Raw genomic sequence first — 22,981 nt, 5'->3', positions numbered from 1 at the left:
TTAAATAGACTATTATGATTCCTTGTTCTACCAGGCATCATTCTCCATTTATAAGTCAAATTGGACAGATATAGTCCTGTACATTTACAACATCAGTGCAGTGAAATTGGCTTCATGATGCTTGTTGAAAGTTCAACTCATAGTTATTCTGTTTTGGCCTGGCCTAGCTGTTTCTACAAAAACCCGCAGAGCAAATAAACTTTCATAGTGACTACAATAAAGTTTCTAAATTTAGAAATTGAAAGGAAGTCAACCAATTTTTCTCCATTAAATCAATTGAAGAAAAACAATAAAATATTCTGAAACTGTGCAGGATACTTTTCAAAGCAATTTACTCTGATAAATTTGCTGTCCAAAAATTACCTTGCTCGGTCTGGGAAAAGTAAGAACAGAGTTCAATTGCAAGTACAATTTAGCTGTTTTGAAGGGAGGTGTTCCCGGGACCATGGTTTAGGCAGAATTGAAAAATAATACCCTAGAATGTATTTTCAAATTTGCATGCATTATTTTTCATAAGAATTTTACTTAGAGATAAAGTAAACAATAAGTCTGCAGGTACTGGGTACCAATTGACAATCTTCAGCTGGAAAGTACACATGAAAATTAGGTACAAGTTGTGCAGGTACGAAGTGCTCGTGAATTTCACCACTAGCCAGACAATTTGATAATTGCCCCCTTAAAGGAAATATTGTTCTTTTTGAATAGTATTAAGAACTCATTTTGTAGTCTTCTGAACCAAAGTTTGACTCAGGCGTGCAACAATTCCCTGTTAGAATACATTTTAGCCTATCTTATGGCTTAATTCGGATAAGGAAGCATCAGCTTTACAAAAAATACATATTTTCACTTAGGGAAATTTAACTAAAGAAAAAGAGAAGTTTCAAAATACTGGAGATATTCAACTATTTTAAAATAACTAGGAACAATGCAAAACACAATGAGGTCCATATTTAAAAGCCATTTAGAAGGATACCTCAAATGTTAATCATCTAAATAGCAAATTTTGCAAATTCTGTCAGATATCCAGCTAAATTATAGCTGGATAAATAGTTATTCAGCTATAATTTAGCCAGATCAAAAAGGGGCATTACAGAGGAGTTCCAGAGATGAGTTGAGTTATCCAACTACTTAACGAAATATGGGAATACCTTGACTAGGTTAGCCAGATAACTCTAGGCCTGCTTCAAAGCAGGTTTAAAATTATCTGGCCTTGTGTGACCAGATAACGTGTTACTTAATCGGATATCTTTAAAAGCATTACGCTTACAGTGCTGACTCTGTTACAGCAGTCTAGAACCACTGGGAACAGGGAAGTAGATCCCTCAACCCCAGCAGGTAACTTTTAGATATCAGGGATGGGGACATAGGGGAGTCCAGGCCTGTAAACCCTAGAACTTTAAAATGTTTTGACGGGTTGATAATGTGTAGGAAGCATGACCCAACAGGGCCATGTTTGACCTTTTTTTTTGTGGGGGGGTGGGGAAGGAGGGGATCGGGCCACTGGCCCTTTCATTTCTTTTTTTCTGTTTTGACAGCACTACAGGGAGCTCAGAGATGTGGGGGCTGGTTAAGTAGCACTTTACCCAGCCACAGAAGGCCAGATAATTTAAAAACCTACCTGGCTATATTCAAATAAAGCTAGTTAGGTTTTTGATTTATCTGGCTACATGTATCTTTAGCCAGATAACATGTCCACTAAACAGCCTACTGTTTAGTGGACATACCAAAACAGGAAAACAGTTTTTTTAGTTTGTGCCAGCAAAGGTCTCTAGAAATACTGTGATGAGTGGAGTGAGCATGAGCCCCTAGTGCTTTTTCCCGCTGAGTGGGCCAGGTCATAACAGCTGTATGTTAGGATTTGTAGGTATGTGGGCCCCTGGGCCGAAGTGAGAGATGGAGACGCCCACAGGGAGGAGCCCTGTGAGCCTCATCGTCGAGAGGCTCAGTGACGTCAGATACAACTATAGATTAGAGTCTTTATTAAGAGACAGAGAGGCACTGCCCGTGGAGTGGGAAGTGCAGGAGAAAGTCTCAGAGTCTGTGCGATGAGGTATACCCAAAGGGAATACCTCTGTAGTGAAGATACGGCAATGGTCCACAGAGCAGGGTACACCAATGAGGTTCCTCAGTAGAGATGATACAGTAGTGGTCCGTGGAGCAGGGTATGCTGGTGAGGGTTCCTCAGTAGAGGTGATACGATAGTGGCCCACAGCGGGGGGTACACCGATGAGGGTTCCTCACTAGAGATGTTACAGTAGTGGTCCACAGCTCAGGGTACACCGATGAGGGTTCCTCACTAGAGATGGTACGGTAATGGTCCGCAGAGTGGAGGTACTCACAGTAGCGAAGGTTCCAAGAGAAACCCCAGGGAACGGGGCAGGTAGCAATCCAAGACGACACACCCTCCGAGGAGCGGATAGCAAGAGACAAGGAAAAGGCCCCCGAGGAGCGGGTACCCATAGTGCCTCACGCCGAAGAGGCAGCTACAGGAACAGGAAGTCCATAGTGAGCGAAGCGGATTCAGCAATGAGGAAACTCGTTGCCAAGTTGCCGGTAAGCAGGGCCAGCCGGCTTAAGTATCCCGGTGGAATGATGTCATCCGTAGGGGACGCCCCGGAGGTTCCCGCCATGACTTTCTTAAGACTGGCCCGTGCACGCGCGCGCTTGCCTAAGGGATTCCGAGGGCAAGATGGCCGTTGTCAGCGTTCGTGCCGTCCAGAGAGGCCTGGGAGTGGTAGGCAGGCCGGCGGTAACTGGCGGAGACCGCAAATCTACCCCACATAGTCAATGCTGTAAAGAAAGAGGTGAGCAAGAGCAGTCACAGCCGTCTGCGACCGACGGGCGTAACACTGTATATGGCTGCATTATTTGTTACATAAGATTTCCTCATGAAAAGCAGGACTTGTTGGACTTGAAGAGAGGATACTATACCATTGCCAACATTTCTAATGTTCTGGGAGCTGATGACTGCACTCATGTAGTCATTATTCTACCCTATCGCAGGGAGGAGATCTACCGCAACAAAAAACTCTTCCACTCCATCAATGTACAAGTGGTCTGTGATGCTCAACTGAACATCCTCGATGTTGTTGCCAAGTACTGGGAGCTGAGGATGATTCCTTTATACTTAGGCAATCTGACCTGTTTGACAATTTTGAAGACAGCCTCTCCATGATAGTTGGCTCATAGGTAAGAGTGCAGCTTCTTTCTATATTCTCTCTCTGGCCATGTCTTTACAGCAAATGGCACTGACACATGAGGCTGTCGGGGATGTGACAGCATCAGTTACATGACAAGTGGCTTGTACAATGAGAGATTATCCTTAGCTAAGAGACATGAACAGATCACCAGCCGAAGGCAATGCAGAGGTGGGAATCAGACTGGTTAAAACTGCCTGGTTCCATTCAATAGCAGGCCTCATCACTGTCTGCTCTTAGGCAGTGGGGAATCTCTATCCATCACACCTCCATGACTCCTCCTCAGATGACACACAGCAGCTGATACCTTGCAGGCTGCAAGTAGATGACATATATATATATTTTAACTGTCAGCCCTAAAAAAGCTTTTTTATTGAGTGCCTTTTAAGTGGAATGAGGACACAAGGTGTCCAAAGTAATCTCTTGTGGGTGATTAGCTTCTGACTAAAGATTTATGTAATTACAGCATTAAGTGCTAGCTAGACACAGAGAGAAGGCCCATTGTTTGATCAGAGGTGATTGATCTTCACAATGGAAGAGGCCAAACGTTTGATATAGCTGCCTGTCTGGGCTTTCACTTGCATCACGAGATCAGCATAGAGAAAGTGCTACTCTTGCAAGTTTTTAATACTGCGGTGCAATTGAAGCTTTGGGGTCTTGTTTGTACTTCAGGCAGTGGTGGGATGAGCTCCACCATGGCCCTGCCGGTCTTACTACTCGGGGGTAGAAAAGTTGTGCATGGCCTCCAGAAACGTTGTGTGCACCCATGCATGTGCACAGCTTAGAGGGAACATTGGCAGGCAGTGTGAGGCGGATGCCACAATGGCGTTCTGAGAGGCATTTTTTGCCACCTCAAAATTCTGCTGCCTGAAGCGGCTGCTTCACCTTACCTCATTATAGAACTGCCCCTGCCACACCACCACTCTTTCTCACATCACTCTTCTTCACCACTCCTCCTTACCACCACTCCTCCTCACCAACTTCATCACTCCTCCACCATCATACCATCACCACAACTCCTCCTCATCACCACTACTCCACCACCACTCATCCTCATCACCACTCTTCCACCACCCCTCATCCTCATCACCACTCCTCCACCACAGGAAGACAGACACACACACTTGACAAGCAAACAAAAGCATCCACACACAGATAAAGACAAGAGATAAATGTAAACAGATGAGAACACTAAACAACAGGACAACTCACTCAGAAATTGCTAAATTCCAACTCCACTAAACTCCAAAAACTCACCTCCTCTCTCTCCCATGCCTGAAACACCCTCAAAGAAGCACCTTCATGAAGCCAGTATATAAAAACAATGCACAAAATGTAAAATGATATGCAACATGCTAATGCGTCGCACAATGCTAAACTGCGTCACGCAGCGCAATAAATTATCGCATGTTGTGCAACTTATCTATGTGATGTGGAATATCAAACATTTCCCTAGCCACACCCATTTTTTGAATGCAGGCGTCATATTTTTGCTTTATTTATATCCATTAATGCTTTATTCATTTTCAATGAATCTAGGCCTAAAATGGATAACTATTACATTATTTGTCTAAATGGCAGGTGACCCTCAGTTAACTTTTACAGGGTCATTCATCAAAGTGAGTTATGGTGTTAATGCCCTCGATATTTATCACAGTGTGCAGCGTGAATGCAAATTTGGCAAATTTATTGAAAGGGGCGAGATTAATGAAAGTGAGGGGCATTATTGCACTGTGCGATAGTGTAATGCACACTATCGCATGCTTTTAACACTGGAAATAACTACATTATTTTTGCAGGCGTTAAGCTGTGCAATATACCCGAAATGGCCGTAACACAATTTGCAATAAATATTGCAAATTCTGTTTGGGGCATTTTGGGCATAGGAGAGGAGAAGAGTGGTATGGAGTAGAGAGCGAGAGAGAGAGAGACTTTTGGGGTGGCACACAGAGTGGTCAACTATTTATACTGCTATAGGAGGGCCAGCTAGGAACTCAAGTTGTGGTTTTGGTGGTGGTGTAGGGTTTTGGGGCCAGTTTTACATACAGAGTGAGACATACGAACAGCACAGTGAAGATCTGAAATCATTTGGAGTGAGAAAAGTCACACAAAGATGAGATTTCTACAATATTCTCTCGCCCTAGCTTGATGGACTCTATGACAAGGTACCATCAAGCTAGGGCGAGATAACAAAGTACATAATAACATAGAATAATATTGTTTAAACAATTCTAAAGGGGTGATTAAAGAAGAACAAGGAAAATTAATGAATCTCAAATGAAATCTTCTAATGTACTGTAATTCTCATAATTTTCCATCCTGCGATGTGAATATTCCTTATCTTTAATTAAAGTCATATTATTTTCTTGAAGCTCCTTAATCCACTCTGACATTTCTTGAATTTTATTATCATTTTCAATATGTTTTGCAGAGTGAAAAGACACAATTAAAGAAAGATCATTAACTGAAGTCAATACATTATCGATTTTAGTAGTAAGAGAGTTCAGTAGTCCTACTATTGCTGTCCATAAAGTTTCAAGGATGATCAAAGCTATTCTAACAGGAGAAGAGACAGTAGAAATTTGGATGGAGCTATTTGGGGTAGAGATTTTCACTGTTCCCAATTCTGCCTCATCTGCAGGTTCTTCTCCACCTGAGGATGAAGAGAGATACACAATTTGGCCCATTATCTCTTCGACTGAAGCATCTGCAGAATTGACAACTCCTGGCTGAGGAACAAAACAAGCTGTAGGACTCAGAGAAACCAAGGTCTCATTCTGGGCAGGGAAGGAGACCTCCCAAGCCCTTCTTGTTCTGGAGTGGCCAGTAATATCAAAGAATTTATAGTGGGTTTTAACAGTAATAGGTAAAAAACAGTCCTGGGTAGTGTGTGAAGTTTTAAACACTAACAATCATACATAAGGCTGTATATGGATCAAGTCCCTCTTTCATAACAGACAGAATAGTGGTTTATGGGTCTGCCCATTCTTTACATTCTCTGGGCAAATATCTACTTATTGTTCCATTGCTCAAAGACTATCATCTTCAAACTATAAAGAGAAGAGCTTTTTCCATAGTGGGAATCAGCTCTCACCTGAAGTGTGTATCATGGTAGATTAAAACAGCTTTGAAAACAGTTAAAGGTGTATGTTTTAATATGTTTTGTTTTAAGTATGCGGTTTATTGCTTGTAATGTTATAGTTATAGAGTACCCCGTTCAGTAGGAGATTCTCTTTGGGGTAGATTTAAAAAAACTGCGCCCGCGTGTACTTTTGTTCGCGTGACCGGCGCAAACAAAAGTACGCCGGATTTTAATAGATACATGCGTAGCCGTACGTATCTTTTAAAATCCTGGGTTGATGCGCACAAGGCTGCCCAAAATCGGCAGCCTGCACGCGCCGAGCCGCGCAACCTGCCTCCAAAATTGGAGCGGCATCGGAGGGAACTTTCCTTCCATTCCCCCGCACCTTCCCCTCCCTTCCCCTATCTAACCCACCCCCCCAGCCCTATCTAAACCCCCCCTACCTTTGTTGGACAAGTTACACCTGCCCCTGGGCCGGAACCACACCCACAGCCCCCGCCCCCGAATGACGCGCCGCTGCGACACACCCCCGACACGCCCCCCCAGGAAAGCCCCGTGACTTACGCGTGTCCCGGGGCTTGCGCGCGCCACCGACCCTATTCAACATAGGCTCGGTGCGCGCAGGGGGAACTTGGGGCAGGTTTTCGGGGGGTACGCGAGTATCTTACATGTGTACTCCTTTGAAAATCTGCCCCTTTATGAGCAGTCTATGAATGACTGCAAACAAATAAATAAATAAATAAGAAATAGGAGGGTCAGATGTACTCACAGCAGAAGGCTCAAGAATAAACTGCTTCTAGGGGGGCAAGGCTTTGGCTGCATGCCACAGCATGCCCAAATTTGAGGAGGTGTTCCCGGCACAGCGCCTCGATAACATCGGCATCACTCGCTGCTGGAATGGGGCCCTTCACCTCTCAGCTTCTCCCTATGCATATCATTTGATGAAAAAAAAAACCATGTACATGCATTAGCATGCAGATATAAATATATGTGGGAAGTTTCCATGGGATAATTTTCCAAGGCAAAATATGTATGGACTTTCTCTTTGAAAATTGCTATAAAGTACCCATCAATTTTACATCAAAGTGGGTAGTCACAATATTGCCCTCTTATTGGATTGGAATTGGATGGGAAATATATTTGTCCCTATTCTTATGGATTAAAAAAAAAGATTGAAATATGGCTAGTAAGCAGTGGAGTAGTTGAAGAGGGAAAAAATAAAGATGGTCAAAGGAATTTTCCAAAACTTTTTCTACTATTTTCACTTGAACGATAGATTGGGCTTCAGTTTTGCAAATTTCATGCACCACAGAAATGTGTATATATTGAGAGATGTTTGGACTTTTTCTTCATGCCATAAACAGATTTTCTGACCAACTTGAGGGGTGGGCAGAGAAATACAACTCTAATCTGTAGAAATGTATTAATATGTGGATGTTTGGTATACTTCCATATATCATGGAATCAAGATCTTTGGAGATGTAACAGATAAATTATTATCATTGTATTTACTAGTTTATTTCTTTTAACATTTCAGAGTTTTCTTACAATTGAATGGCATATTGTTTAAAAATGTATGCCCACATTATTTAACACAAGTTATTTGATTAATATGTTTTGTATTCAATATCATACCTTTAACAAAATCTGTCTTTTAGTTTTGAAATATTTAATTCAATATACAATATTTTAATATCATATAATTAAATATTAATACAATGATTTAAATAATAAACAAGGAAAACCATTCAAAACTATCAATATATTTTCAGTAAACTGAAGAAAAATTTGGATTGAAACCATCCTATGAGCACAAAATGAAAATCATATGACCCAACTTGAAGGCAGTATAAGGAAAGCAAAAATTTGACATAAAAAGAGAATAAGATATTTTTAGATGCTGAGATTGAAATATATCTTCTGTCAAAAGATGTCTTAGTCGTTTCAAGAAATGAACAGAAATAAGGCTACATTTTATTTTTTTGCCCTTGGGAAATCTAACAATAAAAACAGATAGCCTTGCTAAGCTGGTATACCAAAGCAATATATCCTCCTCCAAATTCTATCTAGAATTGTATTCATCAAAATAAATATCTAGTTGCATTCTATAAACTCAACCAAAGATCTTGGTCAACAAGTGGCAAGATTTTGACTTTGCAATATGCAGAAGCTGTACTTGCATGACTATTTGCGTCAGTTTACAATTATTCATAGAGTTTCTAATTATAATTTTTAAAATATCAATATCAATATAAGTACTGTAAAGAAAGCATAATGTAGAAATGCTAGAACTAATGGTAAATTGTGGAGTCGTGATCACAGCCAGCTCAGCTTGGAAATTATTGCAGCACAAATAGGATTTGTTCAGTATTGTGCTATTAACATTTTTTATAGTGGTTTGATAACATATTTAGGCTCAGGTTGAGAAAGATTTGGAGGGGCACTGGTGAAGTTAGGTGTTTGGTTATAATTCAGACTGGTTAAAACATTTATTCTGTGAACTTTATTTAATAAAGTTTGGCCTAGATTAATCATTTTACGATAAATATCACAAAAATAATGTGTGCGATATAAAAGGGGCATGTTTAGGATAATGAGCAGCCAGTCGCATCGCATAGCTGAATATCACACCCAGCGTTGCAGCATTGCGCGCGGCATTGTGTCTTCGCACATCACTATACGTGGAGTAGTGTGCTATGAAGTGATGATAATAATTTGTGAATCCTAGGAATCTTTGCAGAGCTCGCAATCTTACCAGCTGGGGCCAATCACGGATGTCTTAGAGCTTCTCTGGGTCCATGATAAACCCTTGACTTGAGATAATGTACCCCAGAAATGGAAGGTTGGATTGCTCAAAAAGGCATTTCTCTAGTTTGACGTAGAGGTGGTGGTCTCTGAGTCATTGGAGAACCATCTGGACATGGGAGCGATGGGACTCCAGATCTTTGGAGAATATTAGTATATCGTCTAGGTACACTACGACAAATGAGTACAGGAGGTCACGGAAGATCTCATTCAATAGTCGTTGAAAGACGGCGGGGGCATCGCATAGCCCGAAGGGCATAACTACGTACTCATAGTGACCATCCCGTGTATTAAATGAGGTCTTCCAGATGTTTTCAGGTTGGATTCGCATTAAATTGTAGGCTCCATGTAGGGCCAACTTTGTGAAGATTTAAGCTCCTTGCAGCCGATCAAAGAGCTCACTGATGAGCGGGAGTGGATAACGATCCTTCCGGGTAATGGCGTTCAGTCCCCTGTAATCAATACAGGGTCTGAGACTTCCATCTTTCTTCTTTACGAAAAAGAATCCCGCCCCTGCCAGAGAGGTGGACGGTCTTATGAACCCTTTGGCTAGGTTTTATTTTATGTATGTAGACATTGCTTGAGTCTCCAGAAGTGACAAGGGATAGGTTCTGCAACTGAACTTCTGGAGTGGTGGCAGAATATCCGCCTTCTGCTTAGAGAAAACATCTTGGTATTTTAAGTACGGAGTGGATAACCCAGGAAGGATTGTAGAAGTTAGTACTGATACAGATGGGGACACCCATTGCAAACACTGGTCTTGATATAAAGGGCCCAACTGGGTTATTGAAGCGACTGCCAGTCAAAGTGGGGTGAATGTACTTGAAGCCATGGAAGGCCAAGGACTACGGGGTGTACTGATCGTTTGAGGATCAAGAGGGAGATCTCCTCCTCATGGAGTGTTCCCACGGTCAGCCGGATAGACTGTGTATGGTGAGTGATACGATCTGGTAGCGGTTCCCCGTGGATGGAGGCAATGAGGAGTGGTACCTCTAGTGGTTGAGTGGGTAACTGGAGGAGAGTGACTATCTCCTCGAGAATGAAGTTCCCACCTGCCCTAGTATCTATGAGGGCAGTGGTGGCGAAGGAGTGCACTTCCCTTAGGAGGTAGACAGGCAGCAGCAGTTTAGGGCCATAAACTGTGGTGCCCAAGCTCAGGATCCCCGCCAGGCTCAGGCTCTAGAGTTTCCCGGATGCACCTGGCAAGTTTGGAGCAGATGGCTGGAACCCCCACAGTAGAGCCAGAGACCAGACTTCATTCTTCAAAGACATTCCTCGGGAGTAAGGCAACTGCAGTTTATCTGCATGGGCTCTTCTGGCGGTTGAGACGTCGAAGGTAGAGCCTTCAACCTGGGCCTCGAAGACCGGGGTGGTGGTAAGGCGGGAAGTCAGAGAGCCTTTACTTCCCAGTATCGTTCTCTGAGATGATGATCTATCCACCCAACCAGGGATATCAGTTCCTCCAAAAATGTAGGGATTTCACAGGCGGACAACTCATCCTTCAGGTTAGGAGAAAACCCCTCTAGAGTGCCCATGGCAGTCCTCCTGCCATCCCAACTTGGTTGCCAAGATTCAGAACTCCACAGTGTATTCAGAGAGTGAGCATGATCCCTGGCGGAGGTGTAGGAGGTGATAGCTGGTGACTGCTTGTCGGCCTGGGTCTTCAAAAGTGCGTCGGAAAGCAGCAATGAATTGAGGAAGCTGCTGTAGGATGGAATCGGAACGTTCCCAAAGCCAGGGCCTTACCCTCCAGACGAGAGAGAATGAACGTGATCTTTGTCACTTCATCCGGGAAAAGAGTAGGTTGCAGTGAGAACTGCATGTAGCATTGGTTAATAAAACCTCAACACAGATGAGGATCCCCATTGAATCGGGATGGAGCTGGAAGGGCCAGCAGTGCCCGTGAGGGCGATGAACAGCAGACGGTCTGTGGGCAATAACTCCTGGGTTGGCCATAGCATATTCCTCTAGTTGAGAACACAGTCTTTCCACAGAGGTGGCCAATGCTTCAATGAACTGTTCTTGCTACCGGACACATGTCGCTGGACCCGGAATGGCCTGCAGGGCCGAGGAGTCTGCTGAGTCCATGGCCTTGGCAACCTGTTGCACTGGAGGTGGACCCTTGGCTTGGTCCAAGATTGGTACGGCCCTCTGGTCGGACCCAGAGAGCGCCTGCCACCAGGAGACGGAGCACACAAGGAGACAGAGGCTAGCTGGAGCTTCGCCAATAGCAATCCGGGGTTTCTTCAGGTTGAGCCCTTGGATACCCGGGCCTCCTGGACTTGTGGGCCTCCGAGGGTCTCCTAGAGAGAAAGGTAAGAGGTGTGCCCACCACGAGCAAAGGTGCAAGGCTGATGAAGATAAGATCACCGGAGACCACTTGGATGAGACAAGGCATGAAGGTCCTCTGGGCGAGATAGGCAGCACCTATTGGTCTGGTCAAGGAGAAGCCACGGGTAGTATCAGAGCAGGCCGGTCTAGTGGTCATGGAAGCGAACAGCATATCTGAATGTAGTGCAGGGGTCAGAGCCAGGGTATCCATCCGAGGGTGGTCAGCCAAAACAAGGGTCAGTTCCAAGATCAGTCCATACGTGGTCAAGATGAGCAAAAGTCAGTTCCAGGCAGCAGTCAAGTGTGGTCAGAAGGCAGATAGTGATCAGTTCCAGGCAGTGGTCAAACGTAGTCAGAAGGCAGGCAGTGATCAGTTCCAGGCAGCGGTCAAATGTAGTCAGAAAGCAGGCAAAGGTCAGTACTGTGAATCAGTCCGAGAAGGTACGACAAGAGGAGGAATGAAAAGCAGGGATCAGGAGAGGCACTGGAACACAAGGAGGAACACAGGAACACAGGAGCACTGGAACAGGACAGGAACACAGGAACACAGCAGCACTGGAACGCAGGAACACTAGAACGAGACTGGATCCAGGAAGCAGGAGAACACAGGAACAAGGAACAGCAAACTAGCTACACCGAAGTGATGACCCAATTGCCAAGGCAAGGTTCTGGGAACGGGACCTCGCCTTATATACTGGAATTAAGTGATGTCATCATTGGGCGCTGTGGACCAGTTTCCTACACTGGGCCCTTTAAAGGGACGCACAGTCCGCGCTCGTGTGCCTAGAGGAGGGGCCGATGCTGTGGAGGACGCCGAGCCCCGGCATGAGGAGAGTTGAGAGTTGGAAGGCACTGACAGGTCTGGGGAAGCCTGGGTGCGCCACGGACGGTGGAAGCTGGCTGTGGCAGCCAGAAACAAAGTGCCGGAGCTGGTGGACGGGAGAGCAAGGTGAGCAGGGCCGGTCGCGGCACCAACTCATCCGGGACGCGCAACACTCCCTCCATAATGCTGCAAGCCTCAGTGCAAGCCTAAGATCTGGATGGGCTGCACACCCCCTAATAACAGGACTATTCAGCCTACTCCACGTACTAGATGGTGAAGGATCAGTGGGCAGGAGCACGGTGGGCATAACAAGCAACTGTAAAGAATAACATTCCAGTTCTACAGCATATTTGATGTGTTATGATGCCAACCAGTACACATCTCGCCCTCATTGAACACTATATATAAATTGTGAGTGTACTTGGGAACATGTAACAGTACAAGGCCTCAGGCCATTCCTTCCACAGCCCATATGCTGACCTGTCAGAGACACCTGTTCTCAAGAGGGCAACCAATCGATCAATGCTGTGCAAAAGCAATGTGTGCTCAATTTATGTACACATACTGCCTGCTTAGGGGTGTGGATTGCAGTGCCAAGGGAGGGGCCTCCAAGTGCAACAGCACCCACACACATAGCGATTGACCAAGGCAAAGACAGTATGCCAGTCAGCAAGTCACTCACTCATACATTTATGTTTGGAGTGTGCAGACAGCCTCCACTTCCTGCACCTAAACATGTGCCATGTGTATGTTCCTGGAATGTTTGTCTGCTTCTGCTGTTGCGTCGGAAGTGGACCCTTGGGCCAAGGTGGGGTTGACGCAACCCGTAGGCGAGGACCTATGGGTCCCCACTATCGGCAGGTAGAGTGGGCTGATAGGCAGAGACTGCTGGACCTTCACCTATACTAACTCTCGTTCCCCGCAGGTTGAGCCTTTAGGTGCCGGGGCCGGCAGGACTTAGGTGGGCCTCGAGATAGAACAACAAGAGAGGTTGGCTCAGCCCAGAGACAGCAGGTGAGGGTAAGGTTCTGGAACTCGGGCTCCAATGGAATAAAGGCTGACTGAGGGCGCTCGAGCAAAGGTTAGCCGAAGCCTAATAAGTCCAGGTCCAGGGAGTAGGCTGAAGAGGCATCCAATGGCAGGCTTGAGACAGGGCTGGCAGCAATCCAAGGGCTGTGGCAAGCGATGCTGAGGTCTGAACATGGAGATAGTCAATAGTGTAGTCAATCAAAGCTGAAGTCTGATCACGGAGAAGTCAATAGTGTAGTCGGACAAAGCAAAGGTCAGGGTCTGGAGATAGGCAATACGTGGTCAGGCGAAGCAGAGGTCTGGGTCTGAAGAAAGGCTGTAGTGTAGTCAGGCAAGGCGGAGGTCTGAGTCTGGAGGTAGGCTGTAGCGTAGTCAGGCAAGGCGGAGGTCTGGGTCTGGAGAAAGGCTGTAGTGTAGTCAGGCGAAGCAAAGTCAATGTCCATGTAATCAATCCGAAGCATTGGCAGGGCAGGAACAAGGAAACAGGAACCAGGAACAATGAGGATCAGGAACAAAGAGTAGAGACGAATCTCTTAGCAGCAATGAGTACTCGACCAGCGAGGAGACCTGTTGCAAAGGCAACACTATGGAGCGAGGCCTGAGCTTAAACACAATGAAGCCGTCGACGTCATCAATGAAGCCGTTGACCACGGCCAGGTTCCTGCTGCGGTCCCTTCATAAGGATTAGGGATGCACGCGTGCCTAGGGAGGGGCGTGGCGCAGGTAGTGACGTCTGTCGACGGGCCACGTGGAGAGGCCCAATGAGCAGTGGTATCCTGACCTGAAACGCTGGGGACTGTGGCGGAGCCGGAGGCACCGGAGGCGGCCCGAGGTCGGAGCTGGCGGCCCACCGCTACTAGCGAGGAGGAACCAGAGGCTGGAGTTCTTGAAAAAAGGTGAGAGGGCCATGCCGCGGGTCTGCCGCGGACGGCATGCTTAACAGCTGCTTCAGTAACTGCTAATTAGGTAGTCTAAGTCCTTCCTCCCCAACCATTATCAATACCTGGTCACATAAAACACTTCTCTCCAAGGCATATATGACATATACTTAGTGTGATGTACTAATATGGGCCCCTGAAGCGCTTAGGTGGCACTAAATGCATGTCTGGCAAAGTCAGCAACACAGAAAGCCCTTCAGGCATCATGGCAAGCACATGAGGGCTCTGGGAGCAGTAGGCATATACTTCAGTTCTGGATCCCATTTACTATGGAGGAAGCTTGTAGGGTCATTACCCTTTCAGCTGACAAGACTTTCTCTACCCGTAATGCAATACACAGAGCACTTCAGTGACAGTGTAGGAGCAGACCTGCCCTGCTCAGAACTAACAGTAGAAGTGACTTACACCACATGACGCTCAACCTAGAGGACAGCAGTTCTTCCTGATTACCCAAAAGTGTTGGCTTGCATGTGCAGCAGCAAGGGTATGCAACCATGAAAGCATGGAAATGTGTGCAGGGATGATGACAACGGAACTATGTGCAAACTATTTGGGAGAGGAGTGTTCAGCCTATATGCTTTCACGATGCTCAGAGATTGCTGCTGCATTGTAACAGTTATTAGGTACAGGTAAAAGCTAACTACTCTGTATATGTTCAGGGTTCATACATATGTGTATACAACTGCACCACATGACTATCATTGAAGCATAATGCACAATGGGGCTGATGTAATAAGACCCACGACAAAACAGGGGCTCGTTATGTCTGCAGGTTTTGATCACTGAGCGTGGCTGAAGCTGCCACTTCTGCAGGATGTAAAAAACAAATTATGCAAATGATTTACGCACAAAAGTCTGCACATGTACAGAAAAATGCGCGTACCTAAGTGTGATACAGGGCCTATGTAATAAGAGGTTGCATTCACGCTCAAAACCCGCGCTAATAATCCATGCATAATAGTGAGTGAGCGAGTGAATGGGTCTCCCTGTTAAGCGAAAGTATGATCCTGGAAAGTATTTTTAATATTTCCAATAACTGTGCTACAGAAAACATGGCAAATATTTTCATGGGTGATAATTCACAACAAACTTTCCGCTCTACTGGCCGTGTATCTGTCCGCACAGGGAAGCGCCTACTTCAGATGCTGTGAAAAGCCACTTTGAAGTCAAGATAGGTGTTCAGCCAGGCGCTTATTAAGCCGCTCGATCTCTTCTGTTTGTGGCAGAAAAATCTGCACGATTGGGCGCCCAGAAAGGCACCTAGCTTACCTTGCCATTTGGGTGCTGAGCTAGGTGCTTAGTTGCTTGCAAATCTGCACGATCGGGCGCCTAGAAAGATGCCTAGCTTACGTTGCTGTTCGGGCACTGAGCTAGGCGCTTAGTTGCTTGCAAATCTGCACAATCGGGCACCCAGAAAGGTGCCTAGCTTACCTTGCCATTTGGCGCTGAGCTAGGCCCTTAGTTGCTCGCAAATCTGCACAATCGGGCGCCCAGAAAGGCGCCTAGCTTACCTTGCCATTTGGGCACTCAGCTAGGTGTTTAGTTGCTCACAAATCTGCATGATCAGGCACCCAGAAAGGTGCCTAGCTAATCTTGCCACTCAAGCACTGAGCTAGGCGATCTTCTGGCCGTTAATCTGGCTGCTTGGGCACTCAGCTAGGCACTCAGCTGGACGCAAATCTGATCACTCAGACATCAAGAAAAGTGCCTAGGGAAGCACCTTCCTAAGCTGGCCATTCCGATGCCCAGAAATTCACCTAGCTAAGCTGGCCACTCGGACACTGATAGGCGTGCAGCAAGGTGATTTTCAGGATGCTCAGATGCCGACATAGGCCCCTAGAGTTGGTGCTGACACTTAACTTGTGCTCTGACCATGGCGATAAAAAACCCGCATAAAAAACCCGCATTAGCATTAGAGCAGCTCCCTGCATTGCCTATGATTAGCTAATCACCTCCTTTGCTTGCTGTTAACATACATTTGAGCAGGAAAAACCGCAGGTCTGTAAGCGTGTTCGTACGCGCTTTTTTCCCGCACACAAAACCCTTATTATGAGGTAGATCTTTAAAAATACGCGTGCGCATACTTTTGTTCGCGCAACCGGCGCGAACAAAAGTACGCCAGATTTTATAAAATACGCGCGTAGCCACGCATATCTTATAAAATCCGGGGTCGGTGCGCAAGGCTGTGCAAAATTGGCAGCCTGCACGCACCGAGCCGCGCAGCCCGCCTCCGTTCCCTCTGCGTCCTCCCACCTTCCCCTCCCTTCCCCTACCTAACCCACCCCCCGGCCCTACCTAAATCCCCCCCCTACCTTTGTTGGGCAAGTTACGCCTGCTTGAAGCATAATCATAGTATTTTCACTTGCAGATGTGAGTGCCAAACCACAGCATCCAGTAAGACTGTATAAGATACCCTGTAACTTTACAAAGTCTTAAAGGGCGAACTGTGTAGCTTAACTGCCTATCACATTGTTGTAGGCCAGTATATGTGCAGGCTAGCTTTAGCATAAAGGTCTGCTGTTGAGGAGTACTACATCATATGTGGGTATTGCAACTATTGCGTGCCAGGACCTCACAACCCAGCAAAGGCTTCTGGTGTGTAGCCGCCTGCCAACCTTGAGGAGTACATAAGAGCTGCCACACCTGTGTTACCTGCAAAAGCTGTACCTCATGCTGTGAATGCAAATGTCCGTGCCAGCTGTGCAGTCTGTCCTACATAGAAAACCATTTGAGAGCACACACACAGGGAATATGGCAGGCCACCCACATACACAGGACACTGCTTGTAGTAGAGGTGTGTGAGGCTGTACCGAAACAGTCTGCGACAATATTCCTCATGCTTCAGTAACGGCCCACATGTGATGGTGCTGTGCCGGCAGTGTGGACAATTGAAGTTTGTGTAGATAAGATCTAAAATAGTATATATAAATAAATTAAATACAAAAGTTTACCTGTGTCTGAAAATGGAGCAGAGCTTCAGAGGTGTTAAGTTTTCTTTTAGGGAAAAGAATAGAGCTGAGTCTTGCTTACAGTGGCTGCTGCACTTGTTAATAAAAAAAAAAAAAAGAAACAAAACTAAACAAAACAGGAGAGCAGTGCTGGTCTCAGTTTAAACTGAGACATGTTTGGATTGTTTGGGTTGTTTTTCAGCAGGGTGGTGTCTGCATTAGTGCAGACAATAGAGATTTTCTTTTCTTGTTTGTTTATGTTTGTCACTGCCTCAGGCCTGATGAGAGTGGGGGCAGGGAGCATAGTCAAGCCCAAGCAGGCTGCCAGGACAGGAAATGGGAGGAGTGAAGAGAGAGAGATTGTGGACAGTTCAAGGGGGGCTGCTGCTGCTGACAGCCTTCAAGATAGCTCAGGAGCAAAAGAAAGTAAACAGAAACCTGCACAGGAGGGATCAGCTGATCGGCAGTGATCAGCTGAGCAAAATCACTGTCTCTGCCCATGGCCTTCCCCTTCTGTGTGAGAAGCATCTGAGCTGACAGGAAAGAACAGCTGCTGGTGTCAGGAGGATCAGAGAGCTTTTAGGTGAGTTGTTTGTTGTTTTTTTTATTAAGGGAGGAATTCTGTCCAGCTTAGGTGGGCTGGGGTTCTGATGCAGGCCGAAGAAAAGACAGTTTATGTGATGTCATTAATGATGTCATCAGGGACCCGATCTTAAGTGGGGGGAGCATATTAATTTTAAGTAAAAGAAAGAAAATTAAGAATTTATTAAAATAAATGATATTGATAGCCTGAAATAGAGGTTTAAGCCACTTGAAGGAGATAAGTCCAGGATAACAGAAACGTGTTTAATTTTCTAAATAGACTCAATGAACATCCTGATGTGTTAAAAACTAAGGTAGCCTTTAAAACTTAAAGGAAAATTTAGGAAGGAATTGAAACAGTTTAAGTAAACTGTAGTTACTTTAGTTAAATATTAGGAACGAGTCTAAGTTGTAGTTTAAATGAAATATGTATACTTATAATGTTTGGGTGAAGGGAGAAAGTGTAAGAAGGAATTAAAATACTAGGGAGGTAAAGAGAAAATATGTAAAATATTTTTATTACAGTTAGGAAAGTTATAATAGTCTGATAAAGTAAAATGAATAAATTAATAGTCTAATTGGAATAGTCTGAACACCCCTATGTAGGATAGTATCATCTAAAACAACTTTGAAAAATAAGGGGGTAACTAAGTAGTGATGTCAGTAGCTTCCTTGGTTACAAGTAACAAGGTGTGCACAAGTACACTAGTTTGAGCCTTAGCACTGAATTAAAGTAGCAAATAAGAAGGGATTTTATTAATAAACAATCTATTAAAATTTTTCTGATATTGAAATTAATAAACCCAAGTAGAAATGAACATGAGGGGAAAGACAGAACACATATAGTGAGCAGTGCTGTGCACTATTTAGAGCACTGACATCAGCAGGAGAATGAATCTTAGGATCTAAGAAAAGAAAGAGACAGTTAGAGAAACAGTTAGTTGAGAGGTAGAAGTGTAATAGTATAGAGGTGCTGTCATGATTCTCTGTACTTTAGGCCTAGTTTGCAGTATAAAACATCGTGAAATAATGAAAGAACATGCACTATAAATAGAATGAATGAAAGTATGTATGTGTTTGTATGAGGGTTCCTGTTAAGGTAGGCAAAATAAACTATAATTAAGTAATTAAAAATTGCTGTATCGCATTCTAAAACAGCATTTAATAGGGTAACTATACTGTTTGAGTGAATAGAATTTCTTTTTTATTTTTGAAGCGATGGAATGGCAATAAAATTGAGCATTATAAAGTGTAGTACATTTTAGTGACAAAAACTGCAACAACAATCACTATAAAGAAGATATCACTATAATAGCTCAATTCCATACATGCTATTAAGCAGAGGATACAAATTACATATGGAAATATTTTATGGCGAAGTAAAATTGTATCCAAAGAAGTTTTGTCTATATCCAATAAATAATTTAAGAAGGAACTCATAAGTGTGGAAGAATATCAAAAAGAGAGTTGTATGAAAGTATAGTGGAATTGTTCTTTTAATTATAAAAGAGAAGAAGAAAAGATAGGGAATACAAATTATCTTTTGATTTAATTTAGCTAGTTGAACAGTAACAAGTAGCTCTGTCAAAGACAGAATACACAGGTTGACACATATATATATATATATATTTAGTTACGGAAGATCCAGGAGCAGTATCAGGGAGTTAGTATTTGTTATTAGTTTATTTAAAGTATAAGTTAGTAGGTACAAGAAAGAAGAAACAGCATACGGAAAAAAAGAAGAGAAAAGAAGAAGACTAAAGGACAAGAGAACGACAAGATTATCATCTGGCCAGCAACGCAAAGAAGAAAAAAACAGATAAGTTTAATAATAGAACTTAAAACTTCTATTGCCAAGCCTGAGCATATTGTTTTACATGTGCACTTGAGAACAATTACAAACAATAAGTAAGAAAAGACACTAAATACAAAAGGAAAGTAAAAGACTATAACAAAAAAAAAATAAAGTTTACTTATCTGAATATAACAAGGAGAAGATATACTGGACTTAAATAAGAGAAAGAAAAGAAAAGAGAATACAAAGAATAAATTCTCTTTTATTTAAAAGAAATGATATAAGAAACATTAAAGTTAATATTCAAGAAAGAATAAGGACTGAAATATTTATCTGAGAAATAGATGAGTTGGAAGTAGATGGAATATATTATTTTATGATTGCTTGTTTGTTTACAGTTATTAATCTGTGATATGGAAAAGAAAAAAATATATTTTAAGGTTTGTTAAGAGAATTGTTATTTGAATATTCACAATAGTATTAAGAAATAGTACGATTTCATTAAAAGAGTATTTTTAAATAAAATTATTAAAAAAAAAAATATACAATATCTTATTTATCCTTGCCTCCCCTCTTAACCGGCAAGAGACTGTACTGGGTGGGTAGTAGCAATTAGAATCCCTACTGAACTCCCTTCTGAAAAGAGACCCAGTAGGGAGGAAGGCCTTAAACAGCACCCCTGTAGGGCAACACCTGAGAGCTCGCTGCCTTGTACATATTTCACGACTACATTACTGATACCATCAACCTCGGTCACGACAGCAATCTTCAACCCTGCAGGGACGGCGGTTTATATTTGTGATTCACCAGTGACACTGAAATAGCTCCCAAGGGGAGGATAGGAATGGGGCCATTTTGCTAATGATGACATTCAACGTGTATAGTGCCTACTCACTCAGCAAGCTTTAGGTGCCATGCATTGTTTGCCATCACAAACTTTGGCATGCTCTGAAGCATGTGGAGAAAAAGCCAAGGCCTCGGCCAATGGACTGCATATGTGACTGTACAAGCTACATGTCTTGCCCGCGATCCTTTTCTCCCCCACAGCCACCCCCCATTTGGGTGCCATTATCCACAAACACATAGGCAGAGATGGAATACAGAAAGAAAAGCATGTCTTACCTATGAGCCAAACGTCACCATACAGGCCAGCCTCAAAATTTTCAAAGAGCCCTGACAGCCTAAGTATAAAGGAATTGTGCGCGGCTCCTGGGAACCTGGCTACGACGTCGAATATGCGCATTCAAGCATTCAATGGAGTGGACGAGCTTACTATTGCGATACGTCCCCTCCCTCTGACGAGGTGGAATGATGGCTATGTGAGTGCAGTCAATTGCTCCGACAACATTGGGAAAGTATGCAAAGACATAAAACCTCTCTTCAAGTTCGTCAAGTCCTGCCTTTCGCAAAGAAATGTTATGTAGTGGGGATGTGGTTAGTGTCTGCTTCGATTACCTGGTTGAGACAGCATGAGAAAGTGGTTTGGGACATTCCCCCCACCACCCCTACTGTGAGTTGAAAGGAGCCGCTTGCCATGAAATGCAGGGCAGCCAACAGTTTGGTGACAGCAGGCACAACACGGGACCTTTCGGTGACCACATCCAGATCCCCTCGGATTTCTTCATATAATTCCAGGATTGCCTGAGACCTAAGCCAATACCTGCAAACCACAAAATCCTCTGGCATGCCCAGCAAGGGTATTCAGGGAGGAAAGATACGCTCCCTGTATCTCCAGCGCCATGGCTGTCTGCCGAGACATCCAGTATGCCATGACATTTACGCTTGTAAGAAACAATATGGCTTTAAGAAGGTAGAGCAGGTAAAAACTGGTGTTTTGTTGGGCCAGGTTGGTGAGTCTGTTATCATTGCTGTTTTTATCGCATGCAATATTTGCTGCGATAATAGCACGATCTATGATATCAGCCGCAAAAATTACTTTTTTCACCTATCGCAAAAAAAAAAAAAGAAGTTATTTCCTGCGATAATGTGTGATACTCTATCGCACGCAGCCCTAGCAGACCTTAATTTCCATTAACCTTGACCAAACTTCTCTCATTTGACTACTAATTCTAAATTTGCATACACATTTTGCGATGTGCTATTCATCGAGTGCATAATGAGCGGTGATAAGGTCCTAAAGTGATTTGATGAATGATCCCCTGTATTTATTTATGCAGAAATCTTTGACATATGATTTTAAGGAATATCTTATATCATCAAAGAAACTCCTGACATGCTTTGAAAACTAATAATTAGTGGACTGCATGCCTGCTGGTACCTAACAAACTACAAGTGGGTTTGCATTGAAAAGCCAGAAAGAAACAATATTTTATTTAATCGTACATTTAATCAGTATTATAGAACAAACTTCCAGTGTTTATTTGTAGTCTCTACACATTTTCTGATCCACCCCAAAGCCAAAACGCACCTGACACATTATTTATTATTAACAAAAAAGGTATGTTCATGTCATGATGATGGATAGTCTCTTAATTCTTGGCATTATGTTTTTCATTGCATTCATTTGTTTTAGCCTCATGCACCCTCATGCCATACGTCACAATAGATTAATAATACCAATCATAAGAATCACTGTACAATGACACCAAGCAAAAAATATAGAATGTACATGTTATTAGAGGTCATATTGTGTGATTTTCTACTGGCTCAAAGAAATGCGTTCCCAATAGATGAAGAAGAAGCAACAAGTTAATTGGGAATATTTCTTTCTTTATTCTCATATAATCTCTTCTCGTCCCAACTAAGCTAGTCAGAAATCATTCTGTGCATGGTTGGTCAATCTATTTGCACATTTTTTCTGTGTTTCATGCTTCTGTCTTGTTGTCTCCACTATATAGGCAGAGAAATATGCTGAAATAGAATGTATGTGGGAGGATATTATCTGACCCTGCCTGCCGCAAAGCCTGCCACTATGACTTTAACTCAAATTGCTAGAAAATTTCAATAAAAATGAAATCACTTATGGTTAGCAGACATAAAATCTTCCCTGCTGTAGTCAATAGCAAACACATGGCATACTAAGATATCAACCGAGTAAAGTAAAATTGTTTGGCATTCAGAACAGCAAAGCACAGGGACCTGCTAGAAGTGGATGGTGCTGCAAATTTTTTCCAGTCTAGATTGATTTCTTTTCTCTTAAGCTTTCTTCATCTCTGTTCCATTTGGTCTCTCATTATAAGGCTACTTTGCAAAGTTAGCACTTGTCACATCCATGGTATAACAAGTAGTAGCAAACAAATAGTTGATCAAATAGCAATAATTATTATGCTGAAAAAATGCAAAGACTTTATTATAGAAAATCATCAATCATGAAGGACCCCAAATGGTAAGGGAAACATTCTTTTCTTCATCTTTTCATGATTGCTTCTAATGTGATTAAAAATGTCACTGAGCAAGCTCTTGCACTATATACCCATTGGGGCGGATTTTA

At 43.5% G+C, this 22,981-nt stretch overlaps 1 long non-coding RNA gene across 2 annotated transcripts in view; it reads right to left on the bottom strand.

Moving 5' to 3' along the window:
• Positions 1 to 5,314: 5,314 nt before the first annotated feature.
• The window catches only part of LOC115088134, a 79,825-nt gene continuing 62,158 nt past the window's right edge, over positions 5,315 to 22,981 (bottom strand). Inside the window, exons 1-3 of one of the 2 annotated variants that reach the window (XR_003855708.1) lie at positions 17,157 to 17,645; positions 7,049 to 7,204; positions 5,315 to 5,850 (exon numbers count right to left, since the gene is read on the bottom strand). This is a non-coding gene — a long non-coding RNA (uncharacterized LOC115088134). Of the gene's footprint in view, positions 5,851 to 7,048; positions 7,205 to 17,156; positions 17,646 to 22,981 lie in introns of those variants that run through there. The other variant, XR_003855709.1, reaches the window with a different exon arrangement.

This window comes from Rhinatrema bivittatum, chromosome 3 (assembly GCF_901001135.1).
Source record: "Rhinatrema bivittatum chromosome 3, aRhiBiv1.1, whole genome shotgun sequence".
Classification (NCBI taxonomy): Eukaryota; Metazoa; Chordata; class Amphibia; order Gymnophiona; family Rhinatrematidae; genus Rhinatrema; species Rhinatrema bivittatum.
Note: the sequence above shows the minus strand (reverse complement) of the source record. Positions and strands in the feature narration are given on the sequence as shown.